At 40.4% G+C, this 12052-nt stretch overlaps 1 pseudogene; it reads right to left on the bottom strand.

Moving 5' to 3' along the window:
• Positions 1–7375: 7375 nt before the first annotated feature.
• On the bottom strand, positions 7376–7888 carry LOC109277894 (peptidyl-prolyl cis-trans isomerase A-like; annotated as a pseudogene).
• Between the last annotated feature and the right edge of the window lie 4164 nt (positions 7889–12052).

Here is a 12052-nt window from a genome sequence, read left to right on the forward strand (position 1 = left end):
GACTCATCTGCTGGCAGGTATGTCTTGTTTTCCTGGGAACGGGCTCAGAGAAATACAGACGGGGTGGCAGGGATACCTGTCCCTGGGAGCAATCCTTCACCAAGACTCAAATCAAGACACCAGCATAAGTAGCAGAGGTCACTAAGCACTAAGTGGCCGGCACTTTTCTGCTCCAGATTTCCACATAATACCCAACACAATTTCTCTACAAACAGGCACACACTTCCCTTATTTGTAATTAAGTCCAGCCAAGGACAACTTGACTGATACTTTTTGTTTTAGAACATCTATCTTCTAATTGCTGTGTAAGATTTATATCATTTGAATATTTGTCTTATTGGGTGTCAGGGAACCCTGGATAGGAAACATGTACAAACCCAGGTAATAGCTCAAGGGATAAACTTGCCCAGCTCTACTTGGAAACCTTTATAATGACCAACGGTAGATGCTATGAGTTGCAAGATTTAAAGAATCCTCAGGAAGAAGAATGTATGAGCTGAGCGTTCCCAAAACCTTCAGCCTTCTGGGGTTACTCTGTCCTTTCAAATACAAATTCAATAACAACCCCTCCTGCACAAAGGCACTAAATGATGCAGTCAGTCTAATACCTTGCCTCTTATTTCCCTGGGTAGGGGAGTGGAGGAGAATGCGTACAAGATGCTCTCAGCTCATATATCCTCCCATTGGCTGTTCCTGTCTCCCTTTAATTCACTCTGTATCAGCCATCCTGCTGTACCTGTCTCCTGCCCACACCAATTCATTCTAAGCCACAGTCACCTGTCCTCTATTCCTCTTGTGTAGCACCAGCCCCGACCTGCTACAGAGAACTTTACATGAAGGCTTGGTGAAAGTGGCAAGGAATTACAGCACAAATCAGTAAACAACCTAAGTTCGAGTAAGTGAATAACCTTATCTCAAGTTCATCGGCCATTTCTGCTCATATTTTCTTTTGGGCCACTGGCCTGCTGCCATTTTTGTGGGTCCATTCTCTCACTCTAGGGTCTTTTCCCCCCGCATCTTTCTCCTAGTTCCAAATTCACCTCCCACCCATTTCAAAGAAAACCTTTTCAAAATAGACATTATAACTACATGTAAAATTTACTGATAATTCGTTCCATGGAAGAATTTAGCTTCTGTTTTTCAACCTCCTTATTCCAGTCTGCCCCAGACTTTGCCTTTTGCAATCCCAGTATATCCTCTCAAACAAAATGCCAGTTTGCAATACATATTTAGCAATCCAAGAATTGTTAGAAATTTTGAAAATCACAGCTTTTCTTTAACTGCTTAAAGATCAAATTCTTAGGTGGTTTCAAGGTCAGAGCATTACTCATAGCTCTGTGACCAGGGGCTTTTGTTAAAGGAAGCAGGACAGGAGTAGACTTTGTTACCCTTCCCTTTGTGAATAGAAAATCCAAGGGTCAGAATTTACGCCATCTGCCCCTCCTCATGGCCAAATCCAGCTCCAACTGCCTAATATGGGCTGTGGTCCCATTGAGACTGAGGGTCCCATTGAGACTGAGGGTCCCATTGAGACTCAGACTGAGGTCTGAGAGACCTATACTGTAGCTCTAGAGGATGTCTCAGGTTCACATCATGGGGAAGGACCAGAAGTAAGAGAGATAGAAAAGAAGTTTTTACAACTTCTGCCAAAATATATATCTTTGAATTGGGCTTGGGATGCTACATTGACTGCCTTCTAGTGCTGCATCATGAAGCCAAAATTGTTTTCCCGAAATTCAGTAAGCCAGACTCTAGTTTCTAAGGATGGGTGAGGTGGGGAAAGCAGAGAGCTGTTGGTGCTAACTTAATGGTGTTATTCATTTCTTCCTGTTCTTTTTCTGAGTACATTTCCAGTCCCATTCTCTTTCTCGCTCCTTTCTGGGACTCCAATGACACATAAGTTGGATATTTTGTTATAGTTCCACAGGTCCCTGAGGTGTCTCCCCTCTTCTTCCCCTGCCCCAGTCCTTCTGTTTTCTGTTTTCAGACTGGAAAATTTCCATTGTTCTGTCTTCAGCTTCATTGATTCTTCACTCTATCCTTTCCATTCTGCTATTGAGACCATCCATTAAGTTTTTTGTTTGTTTTTGTATTACATTTTTCAATTCTAAAATTTCCATTCGATTCTTTTTTATCTTTTCTTTGCTGAGACTTTCTATTTTTTTTATTTATTTCAGTCATGTGTATAATTGTTTGCTGGAGCATGTTTGTTGGATTGCTGCTTTAAAATTATTGTCGGATATTTATTTATTTATTTATTTATTTATTTATTTATTTATTTTAGAGAGAGAGAGAGAGTGTGAGTGAGGCAGAGGGGCAGAGGGAGAGAGAGAGAGAATCCCAAGTAGGCCATGCTCAGCACAGAGCTCAACATGGGTCTAGATCTCATGACCCTGGGATCACGACCCGAGCCAAAATCAACAGTTGGTTGCTCAACTCACTGAGCCACCCAGACACCTCCATTGTCAAGTATTCCTAGCCTCTGTGTCATCTGGGTGTTGGTGTTTGTTGGTTATGTTTTCTGATTCGTGCTGAGATTTTCCTGGTTCCTGATAGGCTGAGTGGTTTTTGACGAAAATATAGATGTCTGGATCTTATGTAAAACCTCTGTGATAGTCGGCCTCCCCTGACTCAGATCAGGTAGGTGAAGAAGGGCACTGCCTCGTGACTGCCACGAGGGGTGGAAATCCACGTTTCTCACTGACAGCTGGAGAAGAGGTGATCCTCATTATTGCTGGGTGTAGGTGTGGGTGGAAGGTCAGGCTTATTGCTAGGTCTCTGCTGATACTACTCTGGTTTGGAGGCGGGCGGGAGTGCCTTGTTACTGCTCCTCACATGGCCTCCACCAACACCGTGGGGCTGAAGAGGTCCTTCTTACACTAGGCAGTGATCAAAGTTTTGATTTTTTTCTAGGCCACCTCTGACACCACCCAGTGGGATGAGGGAGGGGCAGGGATGGAAATCTAGCCTCCCCAGTGACACTAACGGGATGGAGTTGGGTGGCGTATGGGACCTGGCATAGTGAAGAGCCCCGTCGTCATTTGGGTCTCCTTTGATACCAGTCTAGTGGAAGGGTTGGGGCACTTCATTATAGCCTGGCAAAGGTGGAAGGCTGTGTACCCTACTTGGACTTTGCTGGTGAGAGTACGATTGGGGGGGGCACAGTTTTGTCTGTGGTATTTAGCTGGATTAGGATGCTTATTTTACAGAAGTTTTCTGTCTAGCTGTGATGTTCCTTTGGATAATGGGAGCAGGTTTACTGTAGCTTTTTTTTTTTTTTTTTTTTTTTGGTAGCTATTGGTGTTTCTGAATTCCTGGCTTATCCAGAAAGCAGTCTGGAATACCTGAAGCAAAGAAAGCACAAAATCCCAAACCCAAAAACCTAGAGAACTTACCACTGTGTCTTTCCATGGTTCTCAAAATCTCTAGCCAGACTTCTTTGTTCTCTGTAGCTTTCAGGATCTTCTTACATTGGTTTTATGTATAATGTCTCTGTTTGTTTGTTTATGCTCTAGTTAGCATAAGGAAACTTAGGCGGGGAAACTACTCCAGCTCCATTTTTCCAGAAGTAGAAATATCTCCGATGTCAAGATAGAGTAACTTTGAGGTTTTAGAGGCTCAGTGGGCTCTCCTGAGACTCTCATTTGTGGTTGTCTGTTTTGGTCTTAATGCTGAACCACTCCGAGCAGTATCTGGCTGTGTAAGAGGTGTGCCTCCTCCTGCCCAGACACTACCATGTTCCAAACCCATTACCCGGCTCCATCCTGATATCCTTATGTACGTATCTTCTCATGTGCTTCTACTGGGTCCTTCCCAGTGTCTAGTCTACGTCTGTCCTCTGTTGAGAAACTGAATAAAAATTCTCTGTAGGATGGAGAACGAGTACTAAGAGGGATAAAAATAATCTCAATTATGCTATAATTTGACATGCTCTAATATTTGTTCAAGTCAAATTTAAATTTATCATTTAGTGATTTTGTTTTTAAATGGGCGTATTTGAATCGCCCAAAACAACTGTTTTCTCGAGAGAAAAAAGTTTCATTCTCTTCGTAAGGAGACTGTTGTATGTGTGTTATATTGCTGAATAGTAGAGAAATACTAAATAATATTGGAAATAATAGTGTAAATGAAAAAAATCTCCACTTAAATACTGTCGCTGTCTTGTTAGAGAATTAACTTGCATAATTATTTTTAATTCCAAATGCCTCCATATTGGCCATCTGTTTTTTCCTGACATTGAGAGTCAAGAAAGACGAGGCAGAAAGTACGTGAAATAAAATGGTTCCTAATGAAGAAAGTGTGTTTAACCTTAGAACCCTAATATCAAACCCTAATATTAATTAAACTAATATTATGGCTTCATGATTTTCTTTCAAAAATAATTTCCCCCCTCTGAAATGTCTTGGACAAGCTACTTCTTACTACCAGCCATGTCTCAAGGGATGTGTACTGACTGGAAATTTTGAGCTTCTATAAAAGTGTTTATTAAATTTTTGAATAATTGTATTAAATACCAACAATAAGCAATCATCATTTTCATGTTTGTTGAGCAATTGCTCCTTGTTGAACCACAAACTTGGGATACAGAATTCAGAATAAAGGGCAAAGTACAAGAAGTTCTTTGCATGGGTAATGTATTCATAGATACTAAGAAACAAATAAACCAACCAATCAACCAAACAAACCTCAACTAAAAATGAATTGAACATGAAAATAGCATTAGAACAAGTTTAAAATACCTGGGGGAAAAATAAATCATAACAACAGTGTGTATTAAACACATTTTTTTTGAAGAGCTTATGTCCACCTTTTCTCTGCTTTATGCAACTTTCCCCCCTTTAAACTTAGAATGGTTTAAGGGGAAGAGGGTTGTTATATCATTTTATTTTTCTTTCAGTTACAAAGGAGACATGAGAGTGTGGAAATGTCTTCAGGACTCATATCCTCCAACTACCTGTCCAGTGAGGATATCCCTTCTAAGGATCATGTCTGTCTAAACTACAGCAGGAGCAGAGAACTGCTCCCACTTTGAGGCATGACTTTTTTTTCCCCCTCTAGCTTCAATTGGTGGAGAGTCTTTCCTCATACTAAGCTGAAGTGTTCCTCTATGTTCTAGTTTGGCCATCGGGAGTAATTCTAGGCTCTCTTCCGTATGATGGGCTTCAAATGATGTTTTCTTTTGTAGGTTCAATATTCTCAGGTTCTTCAGCTATTCCATTTTGATAGTTATTCTAGACATTTTAGTACTGTAATAACCTTTTTCCTTCAATGCTCCCTAGGTCATAAATGTATCTACTAAAATATGATTAGAAAGTCAATTAAAAAAAAAATTCATTTCAGTTCAATTCAGGGAATAGTTATCAAGCACTTTTGATGTGCCAGACACTCTGTTGGGCCTTGGGGGCTATGAGAGTGAACACGACCATCTGTCCTCCTGAAGATCACAGTTAGCAGAGACAGATATTCAATGAGTAATTACAGCTGTGATGAGGGTTATGGAAGAAGTTGTAAAGTTGTCTAAAGCAAAGGGAGTTTAATGAATCCTGGAGAATCATGGAAGGCTTCTATGATGAGGAGATGTTTCAGTGAAGTCTTGAAGCATGAGTAGAAATCAGCCGGGATGCTAGAGGTTCAGGCAGTGGGAATGGTACGTGAGGAAGCCTTCAGGTTCCCAAAGTCCAAGGGAAGACACTGTTTAGGAGGAGGATTCCACGGTCTCATATCAGTGCAGAGTCTTGAGTGGCTGTCACCACTAGGTATTGGAAACTCCATTGTTCAGAAAGGAGCAAGCCCTTGACTCTTCTTTCTGTGTGTGTTCCCTGGCTTTCACACTGACGCCTCTACTTATTTACATCACAGTTTTAACAACTGCCCTGGTTATATGAACATATTATCTCAGAAATAAATGCTTCCAAGGTTTTACGTTTGGAAAAAGTGCTCAAGGCAGACAGTCACTCTTTCTACTTGGCTATATTTATGTGCCACATGGCCAATCAGATAAAGACCAAAAGGTGTTTAATAGATTTAGCATAAAGGAAGTCATTGGTGACATTCCAAAGAGCTCTTCGTGGCTTGGTGGGAGAGGAAGTCAGATGGCAGTGGGGTAGAGAGTGAATAAGAGGGGAGCTAGAAAATACAGAGAATGCAGACACTCTAAAGGATCTTGGGTGTAGAAAGAAGAAAAGAGATGGGATAAATATCCAGAGGACAAGAAGAATAAAGAAATGTCAGGGTTTTGTTATTTTTTTAAAGGAAAGATGATCACAAGATTAAACATTGCTGGAAGTACACGACTATTTATTTGAAAGTGAGAAATATGGGAAAAAGTTTCCCCCAAAAGAGGCCTTACCTATGACCTTTGGTTATTTCCAATTTGGTTTAGAAGGTAAATATGAAACATAAGTAATGGCATAAGAATAAGACATCCTATAAAAAGAACTTTTGTTGTGAACTAGTTGTGTGATGAGAAAGGGAAGAAAAGAGAAAAGAAAATTAGGTACTATACATTGAGGTGACAATGCTTTCAAAAGGTGGTAGCAAGCTAGAGACCAATGTGGGCTGGAGGTTTAAACACAGAAGAGAGCTTGAAGTTCATCTCCTTGACGTTCAATCAGTTTGACTTTAGGCAAGTTATGTAGCCTTTCGAAGCTTCTGCTTTCTGTTTGTAAAAAGGGGATCATGATGCTGAACTCACACGCTTTGTGTTTGTGAAGAGGAGATAGCTCTTGTAAAGCTCCGACTTTGATTAACGTACAATAAATGATAGTTCACGTAAAATAATAGAACATGGGACTTGAATGGCAGAGACGCTATTTCTCTATCATGGTTTGCACATAGTAGGTGTTCACAAACCACTGGAGAGAAAAAAGAAAAAAAGTGAAATGCACAATGTAAGCAAATATGTGAAACTTAAAAAATATATGTGAGGGCAAATGATGACAAATTAGATGGATCTAAAGTTCATTGTGTTCACGATATTAGGAAAATCTGGGCGATCAGGGTACTTGGAAGCTAACTCGGAAATGGTAAATCATGATATATGTGTTAATGACATTATCTGTTATAACAGGTATAAATCTTAGTTCAGAATGATCCAGAAATGTAAGAAACATAACTTGATTCTTCTATATAGCAACTAAATTTTTCTTTGAATTTTTTGTTGTTGTTGCTGTTGTTTAGTTTTTATTTTATAATTGTAACTTAACTCTGCAATACAGCTAGCCCTGGAGGAGAGTAAGGAAACTATGGAACCCACAGTACTACAGTGAGAGCACAAAGATTATGGAATATTTCAAGCAGATGGGGGTGAAGGGGTGCTTTCCTGTGCTACAGAAGGAATGGCCTGATAGTTAAGATAAAACACAAGTCAAATTTATTAGGTTTGTCCATAGTCAGCAATGGTGATCTTCTTCCTGGTCTTGCTGTTCCTGGGCCCAAAAGTCTCCACAGCTTCCACAATATTCCTGCCCTCTTTCACCTTGCCAAAGATCATATGCTTGCCATCCAACCACTCAATCTTGGCAGTGCAGATGGAAAACTGGGACCCACATTAGTGTGGGTCTAGCATTTGCCATGGACAAGATGCCAGGACCTGTATGCTTCAGGATGAAATTCTCATCGTCACATTTCTCCCTATAGATGGACTTGCTGCGAGTGCCATTGTGGTGTGCGAAGTCACCACCCTGGCACCTAAATCCCAGAATGATCCTGTGAAAGCAGGAGATTTTAAACCAAATTCTCCATCTCCAGTGCTCAGAGCACAAAAGTTCTCAAAAGTTGTTGGAACTCTGTCTGCAAACAGCTCGAAGGAGACATGGCCCAAGGGCTCGCCCTCCAGCACGGTGTTGAAGAACACAGTGAGGTCGCAGGTGGCCTCAGGGGGCAGCATCTGCAAGACCTCTTTGAATCTTCAGTTCCTGAGGCCATCAGACACCTACACTGTCTCTCTTTTCCCTGGCTTGGGTCTAAGTTCCAGGGAGATGTATGCAATTTCAAGATGTTATATGACCTATTTTGTTTTTGAATCATCCATCCACAGAAATATTTGCTGACCAATCCATGGTTCCATTTAGTCTTTGCTCTCTGATCCATATAGTAAACTCTTGAGACAACTCTCATTCTTGTCCATCGAGGGCCTCAGGTCCAATGGATCTCTCTGGTATTTTCGTGTCAGGCTTGAAAACTGAAACATCGAGCTTTTATGCTATTCCCTAGTAAGGGACTTCTCCTGGGACGTATCTATGGCTTCATTTGCCTTGATGCCTAAGTTGTGCCTTTATCACTTCCTTGGGTTTATGATCTAAGAGAAGGGGCAAATATCCATCTTTGTTCTCTGTCTCCCAGACCACCTCAGGGTCTTGCCTCCTCAATGAAGTTCTAATATGGAGAGCAGAGTCAATACTATCTCTAAACCACCATACTTTTTCTTTCTTCTGCTGTCCCCCAGCCTAGTAGATTACTTTTCTAGTATTCAGGGAAGATCCCTCCCTTTATAATTTTTGATAGCTCCCCCCCCCCAGATTCATTTTTGCCCCTCAAATAATCATTTTGTGGCATTATGATTTTGGCAAATATAAACCAGGCACTCATAGGAAGCTTCTGTTTTCTGCGTTACCCTGTCACGCCTGTATCCTGAGGAAATAACTAGAATAGACAGATTATTTGCCTGAATTAGGTGAGCAAGTGGAAAAGGGAAAGTGGGAACTTTAGGAAAAATCCATTCATATTTCAGCATCCTGTGATAATGACAATACATTGCATTACCTTACAATTTGCTGCATAACTTGTAAAAAGTAAATTGATAGAAGCCCTATATTGGTTATTGAAATTTGATCAGTCTCCTCCAGCAATGCACTTTTAGCACATTTTTATTCATCTGAATTCTTTATCCACATTGTTTGGAAACAAATTCTGTACAAATTCCTTTAGCTCACCTGATGAAAATTTAGACTAGTTGTTAATGTCTGACGATCACAATTCTGAGATTATAGTGGCAACATTTTTGGATGCTCATTACAGTTCATTTTACAAAGGAGATTACCCTAATCCAGACTCTGTTCTGTTGGAAGAGTCTTGGAAAGTCAGTATTGATTTTTGCCCAAGGTTTCTTGGTCACTTCCCAAGGGCATAAAATCACTCTTGGCAGTTTTGTGCTAAGTAGTATAGCATATACTATTTTTACTTACTTAAAACTTTATTCAATATAAAAGTCAATTAGCAGGTTGGAAGATTCCCAGTTTCAGTCAATGCCTTCATGGAAATAAATTTCTGATCTGTGCTTTGTATCATTGGCAAAATATTAGGATGAATTTCATTTCATTTTTGAATCTAAGGAGTGTTACATGGGTTTGTAATTGCTTTTGTTACCCAGGCAGTTTCTCTACGAGATATCCTCTCCACACCAACCTCAGGATAAAAGCTGGCATCCCTCAGAGATACCTGTCGGATTTGATGTTCTAGCATCAACATTTTTAATAACACGGCACAATGAAATTGGGGATTGGCAAGGTGATGACTCATGGCATAAGTATTCAAGATTGCCTTTCTAAATGTCCAAGTAAATATTCTAGGTTTTGGACATAAACCTCCAGTGCTATGTAGAAGGATTCACAGTTAAGGGTAATACAACCCTTTGGGAAAGTTCCTAAAGAAGTTTGTGATCTGTACTAGTTGTGAAAGCCCAAGGACGAGTACAGCTGTAGGACTTCTTGCCCCCATGACAGCAGCAGGTATGTTGTTAAAATATACTATTCAAAGTGCGTGTGATGTTATTCTTGAACAATTGATGTCTCTGGGCCATCTGGCATTTCATGGGTAGGCACTGCACCAGCACCATGTGGTGAGGTGCCAGAGGCAGGAAATTGTGGTTTATTTCATTGTTTTGCTAAGAAAGACTCAGAAGTCAGTCATTGCATGACATTTCTGCAAGTGTCTTCCAGTTGGAGAGAACACACTTAGACAGTGGAATAATGAAAGGGTTGTGCAATGAGTTTGTATGTGTGTATGTGTGTGCAATACATAAAGTCACGCCAGGGGTATGTGAAGGTCTGGTTTTGTTTCTGGAGAAGATAGAGAGTGATATGACTGCTAGCACACTTCTGTTCAAACTGAGTGAAGTAATTCAAGGAGGCACACATCTTAAAAGGTTAGGATTCCATTTTTCTGTTTTCTTCCTAAGATACATGATATATACAAATGAGGGGCACCTCTTGAATCCTGCCTGAGTGTATCTGATATTAGTCCTGCGGTTCAGACACATTCACGTAGGATAACACAATAAGAATCCTAGGTGTCAGGGCTTTCATCAGGAGCATTAGAAAATTCCAGGCATAATCTTGCAAAACCACCTTACTTGTAATGTCTCTCAACAGGTGTCAGTTTCATGTCTGTGGTAGTGTTTGTAATAATCAAAATCATTGCTGCACTTGGCCAGAACGTCGCAGAGTGGCTAACTACAGGTCTTACTGTACAATTATATTTAAAATCAGAATGATGGACTTGAGATTTTCATGAGTTAAAGGGACCAGGATGATTTGGGCCCTGATGCCTATTACGTGTGAAGAGGGGCAAATTACTAAACCCACTAAACCCGTATCAGTTTCATTATGAAATCAATAATAACTTGCTTAAAGCATTGTTTTAAAGATAGTTGAGAAAACAAGTATGAGATCACAGACCTGGATTTAGGGTTCAATAACTTTTAGTTGAATCTTTTTAGGTAAATTTCAATTAACTTAAAAAACCCCCATTTCTAATGCGGTTTTAAATGAATAATGACTCCTAATAGATTTTAGAGTACAAGGGGTGTGACTTTCTATTTGATTTTTGATTTTATTTTTTGAACAATGAATATCATTCCCCCCCCCAGATTTTTGGTATGATAGAATGGATAAGGGTTTTGGATTTGTGTGTGTTTGAATTTTCCATTTGTTTCAGCCTCTTAGATTTTAAGAGATGGGTGTCTGTTGCAGGAGCTGAGAGGTTGCAAGAAAGCAGTAGCGATCAGCTCTGCTTCAGCAAAGTACAGAGAATGTGAATTGCCTAACAAGGTACAGGCTTTGAATAATGTTGCCTCTGAAACTCATTCATTTGTGACAACACGTTGGCCACTCTTACTTGGCACGATGTTAAAGATACCACTGATCAGTTTTCTTTTTTTAATGTTTATTTATTTGATGAGAGAGAGAGAAAGAGAGTGAGAGGGAGGGAGAGAGAAAGAGAGAGGGAGAGAGAATGAGTGGGGGAGGGGCAGACAGAGAGGATCCGAAGCGGGCTTTACACTGACAGTAGAGAGCCCGATATGGGGCTTGAACTCAGGAACTGTGAGATCAGGACCTGAGCTGAAGTTGGATGCTTAACCGACTGAGCCACCCCGGCACCCTGCACTAATCAGTTTTCAACTGGGTATTTGGGCCACATGGACGTAGCCAGCCTTCAGTTTCCAGAAACTTCTCTGGGTCATTTGGCATTGCTTTATGTTGGGCAGGAAAGAAGCTAGTCATCTGAATGCTTGTGTTTGAAAAATTCTCAGTCCTGAATAATTGAAGAATCACACATTTTTATTCTTAGAACTCACTTGATCATTTTAACATTCGATCATTTATTTCTTCACGCATTCAAGTTTTTAGTTATTCAAACATTCATACATTCACGCATTCAAGAAATAAGTTAAATGCTGGCACAGGTAAGGCATTGGGCTAGATCACCTACTCTGACTAATTCACCTGGACGAATGTTCAATGTGCTCGTCAGGATTGTGGGAGTCCCGGTTTGTATTAGGGCTCTCCAGAGAAACAGAACCAATGTGTTTTTTGTTTGTTTCTTCCTTACAAGAAGTTGGCTCATGCAATTATGGAGGCTGAGAAATCAAAAAATCTGAAGTTTCTAGGCTCAAGACCCGAGAAGAACTGACATTTTAGTTGGAGTCTGAAGGCAAGAAAAGAACCATCATCTTGGTTCAAAGCAGTCGGGCGGGAGGAGTTCTCTTTTGCTTGTTTGAGAGCCAGGCTTTTTGTTCAAGTCTTCAACTAGTTGGATGAGGTCCACCCACATT

Source organism: Panthera pardus, unplaced genomic scaffold, assembly GCF_024362965.1.
Source record: "Panthera pardus isolate Hobbes unplaced genomic scaffold, ASM2436296v1 HiC_scaffold_16, whole genome shotgun sequence".
Taxonomy (NCBI): domain Eukaryota; kingdom Metazoa; phylum Chordata; class Mammalia; order Carnivora; family Felidae; genus Panthera; species Panthera pardus.